Source organism: Terrapene carolina, unplaced genomic scaffold (genome assembly GCF_002925995.2).
Source record: "Terrapene carolina triunguis isolate 2854851 unplaced genomic scaffold, T_m_triunguis-2.0 Scaffold210, whole genome shotgun sequence".
NCBI lineage: Eukaryota > Metazoa > Chordata > Testudines > Emydidae > Terrapene > Terrapene triunguis.
In genome coordinates, this window is record NW_020664561.1 from 24,598,226 (window position 1) to 24,619,571 (window position 21,346).

The 21,346-nt window shown below is 43.8% G+C and overlaps 1 protein-coding gene across 1 annotated transcript in view; it reads left to right on the top strand.

Annotated features, from left to right (window-relative positions):
• Positions 1–21,346, top strand: part of LOC112115862 (protein crumbs homolog 1) — a 193,831-nt gene that overhangs the window by 155,357 nt on the left and 17,128 nt on the right. The window lies entirely within an intron of this gene.

Sequence of the window (21,346 nt, forward strand, 5' to 3'; positions counted from 1 at the left end):
CTATGAATTCACATGGAATGGTTTTCAAACATGCCCCATGATATGAATTTATTCATTTTAACCAAAGGTCCAATGAGGATATCATATTTCAAATCCAAAGGCAGAATTTGTTAGTTACAATATTGCTACCTCTTGAAGTAGATCTATTTTATCTGTGAACTGAGAATGTCAGTACTGGAATACATAATTCCAAGCAGAGGAATATGCTTATTTTTCACTTCAGGAATCAATCACCTTGCTCACTGATGGGTTGTTATCCTTAATGAATGAGGATTAAGTGCATGATATTGCTCACCATTGTAGATCAGGCCTGATTCAGCAAAGTACTTAGACATGTACTTGGCTTTGAGCACACAAGCAAGTTGAAGTCAATGGGACTTAATCACTTGCTTAAATTTAGTCACCTCCTTTAGTAACTGGCTGAATCTGGGAAAATATGTTCATGTCATACTTTGTTCTTTCTGGAAAGAGTTTTACAGGACAAGTACACTAATGAATTGTGCAATAGTTTATTTGAGTATTATTACTCATGTTATATTAGTACAGTGTCCAGACCTACAAACACTCATTTGTGTAGTCCCCTTGAGCTCACTGTTCACAAGAGTAAGTGTTTACAGCTCTATATTTCATTATTATTAAGTGATGTGGTATGCAGGCAGAGCTATGGGAAAGAGATCTTTATTAAGTATGCTGAGGCTCTACAGTTTGAGAGAGACAGCAGCTTGGCTTCTGCTTCAATCCCTGAGCCCTTGGGGTACATGTACATAGGGATAAAAGACCCGTGGCACTGCCGCAGCTGGCCCTTGTCAGCTGACTTGGGCTCACAAGGCTCGGGCTCAGGGGATAAAAATTGCTGTGTAGATGTTCGGGCTTGGGCTGATGCCTGAGCTGTGGGACTCTTCACCCTCACAGAGTCCCAAAGCTCAGGCTCTAGCCTGAGCCCAAGAGTTTACACAGCGATTTGTCAGCCCCAGAGCCTGAGCCCTGAGAGCCCGAGTCAGCTGATCTGGGCCTGCTGTGGGGTTTTTATCCCTGTGTAGACATAGCCTAAGTGTCACATGCATCACATCCCAATCCTGACACCTGCCTCTCTTTCTCCAGTTCTATTCATTACTGTATGTGTGCACAAAATGCTGTTCTTTGTCTCTGTTACATGTAGCATGTTAATGTCTCAAGGAGCTGCCCTGGTCTGAAAACTTTAAGTGTAATACATTGCTGTATAATAACTGTATTACACCCCGATAATCTTTTATCATCTTTCTTTTACTAGAGAAATGCCTGAGGTAATTTTGCTGTTAATCGCCTGTAAAAATGTTTTATTCCTCTCTTTTGTTTTATACATAAGCCACACTTCTGTGAATAGAATATAACAAAATATGTTCCATATTGGGGATAAAATTATTGTAGTAATATCAAAAACATAAACACTAAGTGTTCTATTATCTATACTATTGGATTATTTTAGATCAGACTAGAATTATTTGGATGATATACCTTTTAGCCAGTTTAGACTGTAGAGGCAAGCAAATATTCAAGTAATGGTATTACACTTACACAACATAGGCCCCAATTTGGCAAAATACTTTGGCACATACTTAACTTTAAGCACATACTTAAATTAGAGGTGATTAAAAATTATATGGAAAGTTTTCCCACTAAAAAATCTGGTTTAATTGAAACTAACACTTTTCACAACAAAATGACAAATATGACCACAATTTGGATTTGCCTGCAGGAAATGTCAAAATGAAAATTTTCATTTGAATCAACACTTCAATATGAAATGATGTTTTGGTTTCAAAATGCCAAAAGTAAACAAAAATAGTTCATTTCATTTGACTTAAAATGTAATTTTGTTTTGGCATCTTGAAACTGAAAAAGAAAAACAAAACATTTTATGTTGAAATGTCAGTTCAAAATGGCAATTTTCATTTTGTTTTGATTTAAATTGTTGTTTTGGTTTTATTGACACCAAAAAATGAAAACAAAATGACATTTCAAGTCAAAATGAATATCATCATACTGTTTCAAGATGTTAATCTGAAACAAAAACATTTAATTTGAAACTGAAAATTTTCAAACCAAGATTTTTTGTTCACATATTCACACAGGAAAAATTTTGGTTTTCCAACCAGCTCTTGCTTAAATCCCATTGAAATTAATGGAAGTTAAGCACCTGATTAAGTGCTTTGTTGCATAGCAAAGTCCGCTGAACATCATGACACAAAGCTGTCTCAGATCATCGATTTCAATTTGCTGTTAGTGACAAGGGAAGCTGGGGAAAGAGATACATCTTATATCAGTGTTCCTAGCATACTGTATTTATAATGCCCCAGACAAACAAGAAATGAAAACCAAAGAATATATACATGTATAGAGATTTCAAACACACTATTTCCTCAATTCTAGAAATGTGGAAATGCATAGATATATACAGTATACCAGATATATTATATATGTATTACATGTTACATACAAAGTTACACATTTCAAATAGATTAAATAGCAGTGCAGCAGTCCCTGGCTCTCCCCCTCTGTTTACATATCACTAATGCCACTATATCCACTAGGACTGTAAATGACTTCTTTCCTTCCTCTAATGCCTTGTCATCATGAAACATTTCCTGATTCAGAACTGCTGCTCTTTCCTCTTTGTACTTCTGTATTCTCAACTACATTGTGTGTGTACATAGCTTTCCCATCGTTATACACAAAATAAACCTTCTGCCTTTGTCTCTTTACGTCTACTTTTCATTTTTCTGCTGAGAACTGCTTTCATTTGCTTTAAGTGTACCATGATTTCTGAATGTTTACACTTCACTTGTGTGTTACACAAGCTTATAAAATGTAGCTCTTCTGCATTGTAATGATATGATACCCTTTTAACGTACATGGCCGCTTACGCATCTCTTCCGACTGATGCCGTTTAGTCAGAGGAGCACTATTCTGCACCCCAGGACAAGTGTCCTTTATTTCTTATTCCAGAATATATTGGGTGCCTGCTATTTTGATTTCACCAAATGTCATCAGAAAAAGCATTCACTTGGGACTTCCCTATTTAAACCTGAACCCTGCTCTTCCCCAAGTTTCTGATGCTGGAAGTTTGCTATGTTTTAGTGTAACAGCTATAAACAAAGTTGCCATGGGTTTTAAAGGAGTAGCACACCGTAAGGGAACAGTAGCTGACATAGTGTATGCCAGATAACACAAATTAGTCCAAATAATTACTAGGGTCTTTGCAGCAACATCAAGATGTGTAAATAATTGAATATATCCAAATTCCTTATTTACTTTCTCTATTTTTCAGTTATTGTTCTATTAAAATACATGGGATTCCAGTAAAATCATTTTCAGGTAACAGAGAGAAGAGGTGAATGGCAGAAAGTGTCCGTAGATACTGTGCATTTGATTCAGACAGCTTAAAGTGACCCACAAAGGATTTTTAAAGAACTGAGCTTTGTTCTTTTATGTTCCTTTCTTAAAAGCTCTTTGAAGAAAGAAAAGCAAAACAAAACAAAGGATGATTCTTTTTGGTCTTCTTTTCTTTTTACTTTAGAAATTCAGGCGTCATAGAAATTTCACACTCTGGTAAACTGTGTGGTGACTGGAAAACTATTAAAATTATGAAATCCCAAGAGACCAAACTCTGAGTAACTCAGAAAGGCAGGAATTTTTAGTCAAACCATTTAAAAAATTTGCAATTACTTTGTTAACCCCTATTTACTTTCAATCCCTAATAAGGATAGGGTTAGGAGGGTTTTTTTTAAAGTGTAAACATACCATCCCCTTCTATTAAGATATGATAGCCTATAGAATACATATCTGGGGCTACCCCATACACAGGTTTTCCAGTGAAACCAGGGGAGAGCGGACTTCATAGTTTAAGGTTTAAAAAGTGGGATTTTAAAAAATTAATAAATATCACATAAAATAAGTTTAACAAAGTAATTTTTTTTAAAAAAGGAAACTCCATTGCAGGTCACCTGTAAAGGGGCACAGCTAAGAAAGCAAACAGAAAATATGGCTGCACATGTCAGGAGTAAAAGCACCACGATGTACTTAATTACACATGATTTCAGAGGTTTTGGGGGGATTTAAGAGGCTCCTTCCCCCTTGCAGAAAAAGACTTATAGACATGTAGACTTTAAGGCCAGAAGGGACCATCATGATCATCTAGTCTGACCTCCTGCACATCGCAGGCCACAGAACCTCACCCACCTCCTTCTGCAATAGGCCCATAACTAGCTGAGTTACTGAAGTCCTCAAATCTTGATTTAGAAACTTCAAGTTACAGAGAACCCACCATTTACTCTAGTTCAAACCAGCAAGTGACCTGTGCCTCACGCTGCAGAGGAAGGCGAAAACTGCCCAGGGTTTCTGCCAATCTGAGGTGGGGGAAAATTCTTTCCTGGTCCCTTACATGGCGATCAGAGTCTAAGTCCTCCACAGATCTCCAGCTCTTGCTGTTTGATTACAAGTCTCATGATATTTCATATTTTGTTTGAAGCCCAGGTCCTGGAGACAATTGCTTATGTGACAATCTCAGCTTTCATTTTTTTAAAAAGAGCAAGTTCAGAAAAGGGTGTGAAAATGTGACCCAAGTACCTCCAAAGGCTTAGAAAGCAGAAGGGAAATAAAAATAATTTAAATTAAAAAGATAATTTTTAAAAAACCCTCATGATTTTTTTACATTAAAGGTTGGCGACATCTGATCTCTTTTCTCCACTTTTTGCTCTTATGGTATGGTTTCCCTCACCCAATACAAGTAACTAACTCTCACAGAAGACAATGGGTAATGGGATGCAAATAGGCCCCAGGAATTCAAAGGGAAAGTAAGATTTCTGTCAAGTAGGGAGACGGAATCATTACCGGTAGTAATGGGGATGGGCAGAGGTCTCCGTATTTGCAGTGAAAAATTATTTAAGATTCCATATAGCCCAAAAGTAGTGCTAGTTGCATTGGCAGCATGGTATTCAATAAAATATTATCTGAAATACACCTCCAGGAACTTAGTAGAAGGTGGGGTTTGGCTGGTCATTTTAATTTATATTGCAGTAGTGCCCAAAGGCCCCATTAAGACTGAGAGCACGCTGTGCTATGTAATCATAGAAATGTAGGACTAGAAGGGACCTCGAGAGCTCATGTATTCGAGCCCCCGGCACTGAGGCAGGACCAAGTAAACCCAGACCATCGCTGCCAGGTGTTTGTTCAACCTGATCTTAAAAACCTCAAAAGACAGGGATTCCACAACCTCCTTTAGAAGACTATTCCAGAGCTTAACTATCCTGATAGAGCATTTTTCCTAATATCCAACTTAAATCTCCCTTGTTGCAGATTAAGCCGTTACTTCTTCTACCAAATACATACACACAAAGGAAAATACAGTCCCTGCCCTAATTAGCTTGCAATTTTGTTTGTATTCTGGAAAGTTTTCCTGAACAATAACATGGATTGCACCTTTGGCACAGTATTCACTCACAAAAGGTACCCTGATTGTACATGTACAAGTAATGCAGAAGTGGTGGCTGGAAAAATGACACAGAGTTTAAGTTCTGCGTTAAGATGGCTAGAGTTCCCGCCCACACACACACACACCATTGCTACTTTCATATCCTCTTCCAGCTGGTACCACTTCACCCTCCTGGGCAAATGTACAAGTGGCACATGCTGCATGGTTACACTTCACCTTAAATGTCATTAAAATACACTAGTAAGCATGTACGATATGTTCAATATTGAGTCCAGATTCAACAAAAACTCATTCTGGCTTCCATAGGGTGGAAGCTTGGAATTGTGATTGAATCTGCCCCTCAGTGATTAGTTAACATATTCATTAACTGCAAGTGTTAGTAAAATGAATGTATCTAATGATATTTAATTACAATAATTAATGCCTGATGTCTCATGAATAATTTAATCGCCTGCTATTTGCATTTTCATACTTATGCAGTTATTCATGAGTAATTATCATATTGACTAAAAAGCATGGACACCAGGAAAGTAACAACTATATCATCTTCTCTATGTTCACTTTTCCTTCCGCTCTCCTGTCAACCCTCCCTCCCAGCCCTTTCTGTCTGGTTCCGGTATAGCATGTTGTTAATGCAGAAGGAGATGCAATGTATTTTATTTTTTAAGAGTTTTAATGCAATGCTTTGATAAATATGGGCCCAGTCAGTCACACAGGGTTTCAGAGTGACCCAGCTCCAGCCAGTACCTTGTCTGGTGGCCCCAGTGAGATTTGGCAGATTGTCAGCTTTCATTGAAAAAGAAAAGTTTCTAACCCTTAGGGTGGCAAAGAAAATCTCCCAAACCTTAAAAGATGCAGTGCTGCCTTTTTGCCCCTCCAGATAGCCTGATAATTCTTGGAGGGATTTGGCCATCAGGATTTTGTTCTCTGGGAGTTTGCTTTGGTCCAATGATTTGAACATACAAACCTAAATAGAATAGAATGGGAATGGAAACAGGAGCCAAGAACTTATGTGAGTTCTATTCCTGGCTCTTACACTGACTCCTGCTGTGCACATGCAGAAGTTGCATAACTGCTCTATCTGTTCCCTCAGCTGTAAAATGGAAACATCAGCAATGCCAGCACTTCCAATTTAAACTTCAGAACTTTAGTGTTTCTAAAGCCCCAACTCCAATACAAGAATCTCCACTTTCACAAAAGATATGTTTCTAGCCCTCCTGGGTACAAAGAAAAGCTTGAAAAATGTGACCCCTACAGGTTGAAAAACCAGAAGGCAAATAAAAAGAGCTCCAAATTGATTATATTTTTAAATGTCATGATTTTAAAGCCAATCTCATGATGTTTTGTAGCCTAACTCATGATTTTTGAATGCATGGGACTGGCAATACCGGGATAATAATATTCACCTACCTACTTCAGGGGACGTTGTAGATGAATTCATGCTTGTTCAGAGCACTGAAAGTTAAAAGCACAAGGGGGTTGATTTTCAGATGTGTTAAGTAACCACAATTTCACTTGAAATCGACAGGACCTCAGGAACACGGAAAAGCTGGTCCTAAGTGTTTTTGATTTCAGAAGGTTGCTGGTGAGTCTTCCGTTTGTGGACTCCAGCCCTGGATTTCACACAGGAAATGGTGTTGCTGAAGAACCTGCAGTTAAAAGTACCAAGTTGGGGCCTGCCTACTGGTACTATTTGTAGTATTGGAAACAGGCAGATGTAGGCCCACCCCCAACTAAAGGCCCAGCCCCTCAATTAATGGGGAGGAACCACTTAGCCCAGGCTACAATTGAATACTTGAGACAACAAATGAAAAAATAGGGGCAGGAGTAAGGTCAAAGGTTGAAAATCAGGGATCCAGAGGGGGAAACCAAGCAGAGAACCCACAACAGCACCCACTGCTCCTCAAAGACATGTAGGGAATCAATCGACACTGAACATAAAAATGGCCATACTGGTTCAGACCAATGGTCCGTCTAGCTCAGTATCCTGTCTTCCGACAGTGGCCAATGCCAGACGCTTCAAGGGGAAATGAACAGAACAGGACAATCAACAAGTGATCCATTCTCTGTCATCCAGTCCCAGCCTCTGGCAGTCGGAGTCTTAGGGACACTCAGAGCATGGGGTTGCATTGTTGACCATCTTGGCTAATAGTCATTGGTGGGCCTATCCTCATGAAGTTATCTAGTTCTTTTTTTAATCCAGTTTTGGCCTTTACAGCATCCCCTGGCAACAAGTTCCACAGGTTGACTGTGCATTGTAAGAAAGAGTACTTCCTTTTGTTTGTTTTAAACCTGCTGCCTACTAATTTCATTGGGTGACCCCTGATTCTTGTGTGATGTGAGGAGATAAATAACAATTCCTCATTCACTTTCTCCACAGCATTATATCATATCCCACCTTTAGTTATCTTTTTGACAAGCTGAACAGTCCATCTGTTTACTCTCTCCTCATATGGAAGCTGTTCCATACCCTTAATCATTTTTATTGCCCTTCTCTGCACCTTTTCCATTTCTAATATATCTTTTTTTAGGCGGGGTGATGGGAACTGCACATAGTATTCAAGGTGTGGGTATACTATGGATTTATATAGTGGCATTATGATATTTACTGTCTTATTATCTATCCCTTTCCTAATGGTTCCTAATATTCAGTTAGCTTTTTTGAATGCCGCTGCACATTGAGCAGATGTTTTCAGAGAACTATCCATGATGACGCCAAGATTTCTGTCTTCAGTGGTTACAGCTAATTTAGATGCCATCATTTTGTACATATAGTTGGGCTTATGTTTTCCAATATGCATTACTTTGGATTTATCAACATTGAATTTAATTTGCCATTCTGTTGCCCAGTCCCCCAGTTTTGTGAGATCCCATTGTAACTCTTCGCAGTCTGCTTTGGAGTTAAATATATTGAGTAATTTTGTATCAGAGGAACTCTACCTGGAGGCATGATTGGGCAAGGGACTGAAAATAAGCCCCACAGTCACAGAGCATCCCCATCACCTTGTTCAGGTTCCTCCTCCTGGAACGATGGATGGCCACCTTGGCCAGCCCCAGGAGGATGAGGTTTCACAACTTTGGGGGGGCCTACAGATGGGGTGTGCATAGGCCAGGCTGTGTGGGGAAAAGGGCAGCCAGAACCTCAATAAGAGGTTCTATCTGAGCTGGAAGAGGGTCTTCAACCTGACACGTCCTACTTGGATGTGTTCCAGTATCTACCTCTCACCACAAAAGGGACAGGTGTTGGGGGAGTTTGTGAACCATGCCAGATACATGCCTGTGCTCATAGGTCCATGGAGGAGTCATCAACCAAGTTCCCCTTAAGCCCATGGAACCAGAGTGGAGTACAGACTGGCCCACCAGGTTCCTCACCCTCCTTAGGTGGCAGTTGGTCCTGCCACTTAGTATCAGGACAGGACATGAGGATGAGGAAGTGGATGGTCTGAAGCATGGGCATGTACAAGATGTTCTGTGGGTGTGGATAACGTGCAGCTGGCTCAGGTGGTGTGTCAGGAGCGGCCAGGGAGGCTCGCATGCCAGGGGCCTGATGGTGAGTTTTGGAGGGCCAGGAGTGAAGGGAAAATGGAGAGCACCCTCCCACAGGACTCACTCAAGGAAAGCAAGAGAACCAGGAGTTGAGGCTGCCCTCACCTTCTAGAACATATGACAGGGGACACATGGGGTGGACAGCTGAGCACCACAGGGTCCACCCAGTCCCTTTGATCATAGTCCAGGAGAGCTCCAAGTCTGGTGGTACCAGCCAAGACCAACATCTGGCACATCAAGGGGGACTCCACTACCTGCACACAGAGATGAGGAGTATGTCATATGGGTGCTATGAGGAGGTCCTCCTGCTTGGTGGCCGCTATGGATCTGGGCACTGAAACCAGCTTCCACGTCCCAAGAATGTCCTGGTAAAAGACCAGCAGCTCAGAGAGGTCTTGGGGGAGACTTGTCAGGTGAAGATAAAAGAGGTGCCAGATGTATCAGAGTCCTTGGAGGTGGTGGAGGAAGGCATGCACCAGCATACTCCATGCCAGACTACCTAAATTGTAAATAAGTCTCTGAAGGGCCTGAAGTGGACCTGACTGTGAATACGAACCAGGCTTTGTCTGCTGCCCCCTCTCCCCCACCCCAAGGGGAGGCTTAGGACACCCACAGAGACTGAGTGCAGCCGGTCCCAGAAATAGTCCAGGATTGCAGGGAGCAGACTCAGCGTGTTGAACTGGTGCCCAAGCATAGACTGGACCAGCTCATTGAGTATCAGTGCCCTTCCCCTAAGGGAAAGGCACCAGAACAGCCCTGTCCACCTCTGCAACAGGTCAGACACCCTGGAATCTAGCTCAATCCAACTCTCCAGCAGGGAGGGATCAGTGGCAGAAAGGTTTATGCCTTAATAGAGCAATGGACCCACACCCCACTGGATGGCCTGGAGCACATGTGGGAGGGAGCTCACCTGCCACCTGTCCCTGGCCATCAGGCCAGAGCTCTTGACCCCATTGACCCTGGTGGAGGAGGCTACCTAATATATAGCTTGGAAAGCCTCCACCTGCACCAGGTCTCCCACACCCTGGGCCACGGTCAAAGCCCAGTTGAGCTTGACCAGACACTCTGCAGAGGCATACAGAACCCCAAACCCCCCAAAGTGGAGTCCAAAGCTGAATGCCTGCAGAGTGCCAATATGATACCCATGATCCACCCTGTCAAATCCCTTCTCTTGGTCCAGAGACAGGAGGGTGAGTGACAGACCATCCCTACATGCTAGATCAGGGGTGGATAAAATATGGCCCGCGGGCCAGATCCAGCCCGTCTAACATTTCTGTCCGGCTTCCTCTGCCCCTGAGTCTAGGCCGCTAAAAGTCCTGCGGCGCAGCGGGATGCTCAGGCAGGCTGCCTGCCTGCCGTGGCCCCACACTGCTCTCAGAAGCAGCCAGCTGCTGCTGGCACATTTCTGTGTGCCCCTGGCGTGGAAGGGGGGGAGGCAGCTCCGCACTCTGCCCCTGCCCCCAGCACCTTCCTCACAGCTTCCATTGGCCGGTTTCCAGCCAATGGGAGCTGCAGGGGTGGTGCTCGCAGGCACGGTCAGTGCATGGAGACCCGATGCCCTCCTTCCCCGAAGGGGCATGCAAAGACATGCCAACAGCAGCCGGCCGCAGCCACTTCCAGGAGCGGCGTGGGGCCACAGCATGCAGGCAGCCTGCCTGATACTTGCCGCGCCGCCTGCCAGGAGCCGCCTGTGGTAAGCACCTCCTGGCCAGAGCCTGCACCTCACACCACCTCCTGCACCCCAGCCTCAGGTCAGAACCCCCTCCCGCACCCAAACTCCCTCCCAGACCCTGCACCCCATCCTGCACCCCAATCCCTTATCCTAGCCCGGAGCCCACTCCTGCACCAAACTCTCTCCCAGTGCCTGTACCCCTCACCCTCTCCTGCACCCCAATGCTCTGCACCAGCCCAGAGCTCCCTCCTGCACCCAAACTGCCTCCCGGACCCCACACCTCCTCCATTAATATAGCAGAAATGTGCGGCCCGTGACAGCTTACCAAAATTCATGGAGTTGCCCCCCTGTGAAAATTATTGCCCATCCCTATGCTAGATGTAATAGGTCCCAGACCAAATAGAGATTATCGAAGATGGTGCAATCCAGGACAATGTAGGCCTGGTCAGGGTAGATCATGTCCGCCAGCACAGGCCCCAGCCACACCAAGATGGCTTTCACTGTTACCTTGTAGTCTGTGCTGAGGAGCAAAACTGTGTCCCAATTCCTGAGTTTGCAGAGGTCCCCCTTTTTAGGTAGCAGGGCAAGCAGAACATGCCAGCACAACAGGGGGAGCACCTCATTCCCCAAGGACTTGGCCCAAATGGTGGCAAACTGTGAACCAAGTACATCCCAAAATGCACATAAAACTCCACAGTCAGCCGGACAATGCCCGGAAATTGTTTGTGGACATCAGATGAAGGGTTTCCAAGACTTCGGCCAGAGCGAGAGTTGCTCTAACTGATCCTGGTTGCCCACACTGACTGAAGGAAGTTCATCCCACAGCACCCTGCAGGCATTGCTGTCCATTGGATCCAGGGAGAGGAGGTTGGCATAGAAGGCTCTAGCCCTTCCCTGCATCCCCACCAGATCCATGAGGGGATGCTGTCCTCCACCAAGAGGCAGGTGATATGCTTCCTGGCTCAGCTCTGTTTTCTTCAGGACATAGAAGCAGGAATTGTAATCCATCTCCTGAAGGAGCTGAATGTGAGATTGAACGAAGGTATGAGCTATACCTTAATGTGCAAAAACGTTGGTCATTGAGAGCCCGGAGCTCGTCCCACTTCTCCTGACACTCACTGCAGAAGTATGGATTCCCAATATTAGCAATCATGTGCCTCTTCAGCTCCAAAACCTCCCATGCTCCAGGTGCTCTATCACCACGCACATCCTCCAGCTGGCCCCTGGGGTGTAGTTGCGTCAGAAGAGCCAGGCACGTACCTTCCCCTCATTCCACTACCTCTGTGCTGAGGGAAAGATCATCTCTGCCTCCTGAAAGGACAACTCAAAGCCCACATCCTCTAACAGGCTGTTATTGAAATGCCAGTAGGCTGGTCCTGGCCTCTTGGGTATCACAGCCACCAGGTGGAAATCTGAGAATGGGACTGGCTTCATGCTGGAGGAGTGGGCCTGCAAGATGCATACTGGTGAGGAAGGGAGAGCAGTTTTAGCAGCACAGTGAGAATATTTGCATCTGTGGCTTTTATTTTCTGTCCTGCTATGGCATTCTGGAGGGAAAGACTAACATTTAAAGGTGAAATCTTTTAAAAATAGAATTGTTTTCCTAGAATTCTCTTTCCTGTACTGTTAGTCCTTGTGGGAGCAGGATCCCTGCTTGACAGAAAGTTAACACTATGGGATCTGGGATGCTTAAATATGTTCTCATTTGCATGTCCAAAACTGTCATTGTAGTCAGTGGAATTTTGGATAGCCAAGGAATACAGAACTGGCCCTTTCATGTTTAAAAAGTGATTATGGCTTACAAAGTAACTATGTAAAATTGGCATCGTCTCTTTGTGAGCATTTAAGCATCGACTGTGATATCCCTTTCTCACACTGTGTAGTATCTTACTCTATGTTAAGTCCTACTGATATCAGAATAAGGTACTATCAAACATGTGTAAAGTTATTACAACCTGGCTATTAGAATCATTGTTAGTTATTTCACAGACTTAAATAAGCGTTTATTACTTTTGTTAGCCCTGCAGAGACAATATCACTTTGGGGGGCCTGGGGAAGAAGAGGAGGGGCTCAATTTTGCAACATAAAGAACCCAGCTTTGTTCCTGTTCTAGACTGAGTGTGGAATAAGAAAAAACACATCTTAAGGTTTGTAAACTGAGTGGTTCTGCTCTGGAAGTCACTGGAAATATCACAATGCCATTTTTATAGTCACTCTTCAAAGCAGAACAGCCCTTTAATGTCCTTTGTTATTTTTTATTAGTTGCATAGTATTCTCTTGATTTAACCACAGTTGTAAAAAGGATATTGCAAGAAATGTAATATTTAATATGTGCTGTACCTTAATGTGCATAAACATTATGCTGTAAAGACAGTAAAGTTAGCTAATGTGTCATAGCAGTAAAAGACAGGAAAGCTCCCCACAAGGCCAGCGTTCCTGCATGCATCAATGAGAAGCAGTTGAATATTTAATGTGTATGGTAAATATAAGCAGAAAAGGGAGTCAAGATGACATATGATAGCATAACACTCTGTAATATAGGAATCAGTTCAAGTACAGCATTCACATAACAGAGTTAGTATTCAGACTAACAAATTTTGTTTGTACAACATCCTTTACATTGCAGTGGCATTGTTTTCCTTTTCCTCACCTTCAAATGTTTCCCTCAGAGACTCACGTTTACATCACACAGGCATTTATTTTAGTCATTTCTCACCTTATAACACATTAATGTAATGCAGCCTTGCATTGTTTATATGTTACATTTTATATCCTTTTCTCTTATAGTTCATGCGGGTTTAATGTTGTTTTCTTTTATCTATTTTTATTACCATTTGCAGACTGAGCCCCATTGGTGGGGGTTGCTTTAGAAAGACAATTATTTTAGATATGTAACTATAACATATTATTTTTACAGTACTTACTCTAATAATTTCTCCATAAAAGCACCAACATTATTTTGCCTTTTCTTTCATCATACCATCAGGGTTTCAAATATAATTTCCCCAAATCTCTTACAACTTACACTGACTTTCTAAATATGCACTGATATTGTATTTTCTGACAATCTCTGAATACTGCTATTACCTCAGCACGAGCGCCACATCATCACCATCATAACCTTGCATTGACACTGCTTTTTAAAATCAGTCAAATGAATGGGGGATTTTTTTTTCTCTAAATAGCTTCTGATATCTATGTTCCATAGTATCTATGATGGGTTGTTAATTTTCAAAAATGTTCATGTTTACAATTATGGAAATTTAAAAAACACACATAGTGATCTCTCTACATTAGCATTAATCATCTGCATTTTTCACTTTTAAAAATAAAAAAAAAATTGTTGTTTGCTGGGGAACTTGGCAAAACACTGTCTGAAACCAGATCATAAATCTGTACCAATCCCGTAAATCACAAATGGCTTAATTCACTAAAAGTTCAAAAACAAACAAACAAAAACCAACAACTTCACCTTCAAGCTGAAAGCTTGTAGTCCAATGTTAATGAAAAGAACAAGAAAATAGGATACGGGGTAAGCAGAATGCATTTATAATGGAAAACTTAATTCACTTGCAGCTAGGTCATGACGGCTGCAATCTCATCGGGTGGGATGTCTGTCTCATTCATTGAAAACTAAGGATCTGATCCTGCAATGAGCTCTGTATGTATGGATCCCCACTGAAGCTAACAGGACTGACTGTGGCACAAGGGTCTGCATGGAGCTCACTAAAGGACTAGGGTCGGAGGTAATTCTGTCTTTAAGCTACCCTGTTTACTGCCATTTTTAAAAAGGCAAATGGTTTTCCACTCTCTTTCTCAAATTAAGTCATTGTTAGATGATCCTTTAATAAATGGCAGTTTAAGATCAGAGGCCAACTTTTGTAGCTGTTGGATCTTAGGCACTTTTGAAAACCTGGCCCCTTCATTTAAGTGCCTAAATGGGAGCTGAGCTCTTGAAATCCAGCCACTTAGGCCTTGTCTACGTAGGGAGATCGATCTAAGTTATGCAGCTTCAGCTACGTGAATAACGTAGCTGAAGTTGACGTACTTAGATCTACTTACCGCGGGGTCCAAACTACGCTATGTCGACGGGAGACGCTCTCCCGTCAACTCCCTTGTGCTTCTTGTTCAGGTGGAGTACAGGAGTTGACTGAAGAGCGATCTGCAGTTAATTTAGCAGGTCTTCACTAGACCGATTAAATAAACCACCGATGCATCAATCACCGCGTGTCGATCTCCCGGTAAGTGTAGACAACCCCTTATTTTGGTTCTGAAATGGGAGTGGTCAAAGAGCCCTTTTTTCTGGCCCAGGGACCCTTAGGCCTTGATTCAGGAAAGCATTCCTATTCAGGGAAACCGCTGAAACATGTTTAAGTCCCTCTGAAGTCTGTTTAAGCATACTTTTCAGTCCTTTCCTGAATCAGGGCCTTGCTGCACACTGCTTACTATTTCATTACAAAGCACATTTGGGTAGTGGCAGTGCAGTAGCTCATTAGGTATTACTTGTAGTATAATGAATAACTCTAATACCAAAGCATTAGTACCTCGGAATACACTTAAAGAAGCCATATACTGAGGATTGTTAGCTCAAAGGTCTGTGACATGGTAATGTTTCCTGTTAAACTGAGGATGGCACGTAAATCTGTCTATGCATCACTTGCTGAACTGTGCTTGTACAGTACATTTTCCATCTCTGCATTCCTAACAAACTTTCAGTTTTTGTTATGAAAATTCACTCCTGATAACTTCTGGAGAAATTGTGCACACTTTACTGAGCCTACGGGATAATTTTTCCACTTCAAAAAGCAATGAAAGAATTCCCTCTGTTGAGACTATGAAAGATGTTTTGGGTAGAGCCAGTTGCATAAATAGCTGATTCTTTGATTGCATTTTACTGTACATTTTTTAAACAAATAGGCAACAATGAACATAACAGATTTTAACTTTATTCAAACAAAAATAGAGACAATGGACAATTCTTCTCTCACTTACACTGAGGTAATCCAGGAGTAACAATACTGAAGTAAATGGGGTGACGCTGATGTAGAACTGGTGGAAGTGAGAGGAGTTTCAGAATCTGGCACACATTGCCCTGCACCATCCACCATCATAAGGAGCCCAGGATTGGTGGGGGAAGTTGGACCACACTGCCCAAAGGATGGCAATTTGGACTATAGACAGAGTTCAGCCACATTTGAAGAGGACGTAGGCACAGCCTGGCAAACTGAATACCTGTGTGCAGGTGGCCATATGACCTAGTAACCTCAGGCATTTGAGGGTTGAGGGTTGAGACTGCAGTTCCAGAAAAAGGCAGCAAATTGCCTGGAATTGGTCAGTTGGCAGAAATGCTGTTGAACTCCTCTATGAGTATCAGGGCCCCAACTAACTTGATTCCTTGAGCGGACCAAAGTTGACTTACTGCTTTCAAGATTAGGCCTGGACAATTGAGTAAACATAGCGTGAACTGAACTTCTTCTCTGGACTTGCCTTTCAGTAACCAATTGTCCAGATATGAATCTCTTCTTCCTGAAGTTTGCTGTTATCATAATCATGCATTTGGTAAAAATCCGAGGAGCCAAAGAAAGATCAAAGGGGAGCACAGTATACTGTTAGTGCTGGTCCAGCACAATAAACTGGAGAATTGCTCAGGAGAAAAATGACCATCCAGAATCGCACATATCTGATGTATTTGTTGAGGTCATCGAGGTCAAGAACAAATCTCAGCTCTCTCTTAGGTTTGGGTATGAGAAAATACCAGGAGTAGAATCCCTGACCCAGATGCAGCAGGGTCACCTCCTGCTCAGCCCCCCAGAACTAGTAGGGACTGAATCTGCTTGAGGAGCAGTATCTTGTAAGAAGGGTCCCTGAAGAAGGATGGGGTAGGAGGGTGGGGAGATACAATGGGTGAGTAGGAGGGTGGGTAGGTGGGTGGGCAAGAACTGTATGGCACACCCCGATCTAAGGGTAGGACCCAGCTGTCCATGGTTATTGAGTCCCAAACACCATAAAAATGAGTCAGCTGGTCCCCAAGCAAGGGGAGACAGGGATGAAGAGGTCACCACTAGATTACTGCTTTGGACACAGAAGTCAAAACAGGTGCTTGCCAGATGCCAGGGGAGGGCAGACTGGCTGTCTGAACCTATAATTAGAGGATCTCCACTTCTGGGATCTATGACCCATTCTTGGGTAATCCCACTGCCTCACAGGGAAGGAGGACTGCCCAAAAAAAGCACCTTGAGTGGCATTGCTGTTGCTGCTGACTGTTATAGTCGAACCTCTGTATCGTAAACTCCCAAGGAGCGCAAAATGGCCCAGAAATCCTTAAAGGACTGCAGGGTATCATTGGCCTTGCCCAAGAACAAAACCCAGTCATCGAAAGATAGGTCCTCGATATTCTGCCATACATTGGATGCAATGCTCGAGTTCTGCAGCCAGGAGACCTCCTCCTGGTTACTGCTGAAGCCACAATTGTGGTCAAGGCATCTGCCATGTCCAGAGCTAACTGCAGCAAAATCTTGGCTACCAAATAGCCTTCTGAAACAAACACTTTAAACTCCTTTTTGGAGGCTTCTGGCAACTTGTCCGCAAACTTAGACGTGGCCACCCAATTAACAAAAATCGTACTTAGAGAGCAATGCCTGTTGGTTTGCAGTGTGCAGCTGCAATAAAGAAGAGGTATAAATCTTCCTCCCCATCAACAACGACTACATGGCTGAACAACTATGTGGGTAAAACCAGACAATCACACTGTTGCCAACTCTCATGATTTTGTTATGAGTCTCATGATAATTATTGTTTCCCTTAAAGCCCCAGCTCCTGGACTCAAGTTGATATGTGATTATTTCAGCCTTCATCCTTAAAGAAAAAGTAAGTTTCTAACCTCATAATGCTGGAGAAAGCTTCAAAATGTGACCCCAGTATACCCTGAAGGCTTGAAAAGCAGAAGGGAAATAAAAAACCCCCCACCAAATCTATTATTTTACACAATCCCATGATTTTAAAGCCAAACTCGTGATTTTTGAACATTTGGGGTTGGCAATACTGCAATCACTGTGCTCTCGAATGAACTCACACAGGAAAGTTATAAAAAAGACAAAAACACCCTATCACATGTGGGTGAACACTTTTCACAAGGCGATTTCTCTATATTTGACTTGTCATCCTCATCCTCAAAGGAAACCTGCAGAACACTTTCAAAAGATGAGCTTGGGAGCCTATATTCATGACTTTACTAGACACTAAAAATCATGGACTGAACAGAGACATTGGATTTATGGCATGCTACAACAAACTGTTACCTACTAACCCCCCTTTTTGTCCTATGTTAACAGGCCACTCTAGCTGGAATGGTCCCTTACAATATGTGCTAACTACTTGTGCTAAACAATCTATCCCACCTTGCATTTTGCTGTGACGCTGGAACTACCTTTCCCAGACCTGAAGAAGAGCTCTATGTGCCTCGAATGCTTGTCTCTCTCACCAACAGAAGTTGGTCCAATAAAAGATATGACTTCACCCACATTGTCTCCCCCATCAAATCCATTTTCTTGGAATCTTTGTCCTTAGGGATGAACTTATACTTCCCCTGCTGTGCCCTGTCATTTGCTGCAGTGACCACCAAAGAGTTTGGGGCCAGGTGGGAATAGAAGCTCTCAAAACCCTACATGGGGACAAAGTATCATTTCTCTGAATGCTTAGCCACGGGAGGCAACAAAGCCAGAGTACTCCAGAGGGCCTTTGCCAGGTCCTAGAGAGCCTCATTAATCGGGAGGGCATCTCTCCCTGGAGCAGATGGTTGGAGAATATCTAGCAGTTTATATGTATTTTCCTGCAGAAATTCTGCCTGGATGCTCAAGATAGTGACCATATGCCTCAAGAGGTCTTGGTATGCCTTAAAGTCCTCAGGCATCCAGGGAGAGGAGGAGCCTAGCATGGTAGAGTTGTCTAGGGAGGATGATAAGGTGGTTTGCTGTGCCAATGATGGATCCCACTCCTGGACTACAGGATATGATTGGGACAATTCTGGAGGCCCCAAAGGAATGGGCCCATGGTTGTTTGTAGCTGCAGAGGCTCAGAAATGGGAGCAGCCAAAAGGACCAGTGATCTCACTCTGGAATGGGTCAAGGAACAGCACTGCAGGGATCAAGGAATATCCCAAGGAGTCCAAGGAGGTCACTGAGCATACAGGTAAGGCATTGGTGGCCAGTAGGCACCAGACTAAGAGCCTGTCCTGGCTGTGGGGAAGGTGCTGGTCTCGGTACCAATAATGATCTGAGGATGGCCTCCGGCACCCATCAAGCAATGACAAGGGAGACAATGACCTCAACCTGATCTCAAGGACTCTCGAGTTTCCCCGTTGACAACAGGGGAGCCAGTCGCAATGGGGCAAGTGAACTGGACTTATCCAAAGGCAGCAATGTTGCTGAAGAAGAATGGAGAGTTGGCACCAGTGGTGCTGAGTGAGACACACTCCCACCCGACACCAGAAGAGGTGTCTGCACCAAGGCGAATGGTGGCACTGAGCTTGACTATGGTGTCTGCCGCCAAAGCAGTGACTGTGCCAAGGGGTGCATCTGTATCGAGTAGTCCTTTGGTGCTGGGCCCAGCATCAGCCTCAACTCCACTGTCTGCAGCCTGTGAGGTGTCCCCCCAGTGGCTCTGACACATGGCCTGAAGGTGCCAAGGGCACAATGGAGGAATAGGAGGAAGAAGCTATGGTCTGGAGGACTCCTGCACCAATGGAGAGTCCAGGACTGGAAGGCAAAGCAAATCTGATGCCGCTTGATATGTGGCTGGCATGGAGACAGTCGGCACTGGTGCCAATGCTGTCAGCATTGGACTCAGTGGACCCCTCATGGCTGGAACCAGAGGTGACAGTACAGGCTCTCAATGTGGTACCAGGGAGCAGTTAGATGGACCTGCTCCCTTCTGCATGCTGGGAGATGCATGGTGCCAGTCAGCACTACTCTTGGAAGAGGACAGAGTCTGCTCAAGCCCTGGAATGGTCCAGGTTGGATTTGTGGGACCTCTTCCTTGGTGTACCTAGAAAGGTGAATGACTTCTTCTCCACCTGGGGAACCCAAACATGGAGGGTTAGCTGGATCCACAGTCAACCGCTGATCAGATGCGGCCCTCAGGGCCGAAGTAGGCCTCATGGCCTGCTCCAGATGGTGCTGCTTCAACCCTAAGTCCCTTGCCACCTGAATCCTCTTTGTAAATGACTTACAGATGGAGCACCCCTCCTTGATGTGGCCCTCCCTGAGGCACAACAAGCACCTCGTGCGGGGAATCACTATTGGGGTTAGCCCCACTATGTGACAGACAATGCTTGAACCCTGGTGAGGGCATCACACAGAGCAGCCAATTACACTAACTAAATCTAACTAACACTAAACTAAACCTAAGACACTATTACAACTATATATAAGAAAAAATTCTCAGTAACTGAGACCGAAAGTGTGAGGTGAAAGAACACCACACAGAGCTTTGACTCCAGCCACAGTCAGTGAGAAGGAACTAACAGGGGTCAGGGCAGCACCCTTATACAGCTAGGGGAGGTGTTAAGGCTGCGAGATGTGAGTGACGCCCCTATGGGTACTGCTAGGCAAAGTTCCCTGGCTCCAGGGCTCTGGGTGCGTGCGCACCTGCATGGACTACATGGCTGTATCTACTTGAAGAAGAACCGGGGCATAACCTAAGGGGAAAGAAATCCCCAGTCAGAGCTGACCTTGTAGCATTTACACAGCTGCCCTATCCATACCCCCTCCTGAGAGGCAAAGTCCCTTGTTCTGTCCAGCCACATCTACCAAAGAGGGCAGTTAAGCCTTAGATGACATGACATGTGCAGTGGCTGTCCTGATGGCCTTGGGACAGGAAGTTTCCTTCCCAGTTGATAAACTGTCATCCAGGGAGAAACTGACTAGATTGCATGGCCTGAGGAGAGTACAGCAAACTGAGAGCTATGAGCTAGAGCTGTCAGCCGTGGAGCTGAAGATCTCCTTAGCATGGCTATATAACTGTTATGGCTTCGCTTTCTCAAGGTCTGCACTGCTGCATTTCTAAGGAATCTGTCTATCAGCAGGGGCAGCTGTCATTTTGTGAGGTAGGCTGGTGCAACATGTTACAGGGGAGACTCACACTGTGCTCTCTCATGGAAATTTTACTTTGATTCTCTCTTGTTTCGTTCTTTCCCTTAATTGAAAATAAAATAATTCAGACTGAAAGTATATTTTTGCCTTTTGTGTATCAAAAAGCAGAATACTTTTCCCACACTGGGAAACTCACTTGGATAAACTGGCCCATTTCACAGCCGTTTACACAGTTGGGAGTTATACACGCTATATTAGCTTGAGGGTTTGGCCTCCTGTGTATGATATTCCCAGACAGCCTTAGCAACCCCAGAGGAGATATCTGAAGAATCCAGAAGAGAGGTAATTCCCAGAGGAGATCCTTGAAACAGCCAGAATATCATATGACATTCCTTGAAGCTGACAAAAGCATCTTGAAAGCATCTGCAGTGATCCTTGTAGCACCCAGGCGGGATAACAGAAGCAAGGGGAGCACAAAGATGCACCCAATAATACTGAGGAGCGCTGGAGCCATAAGAGTGGAAAATCTGAAATATAATGGAGTTGTATAAATCAAACATGTCAGAACAA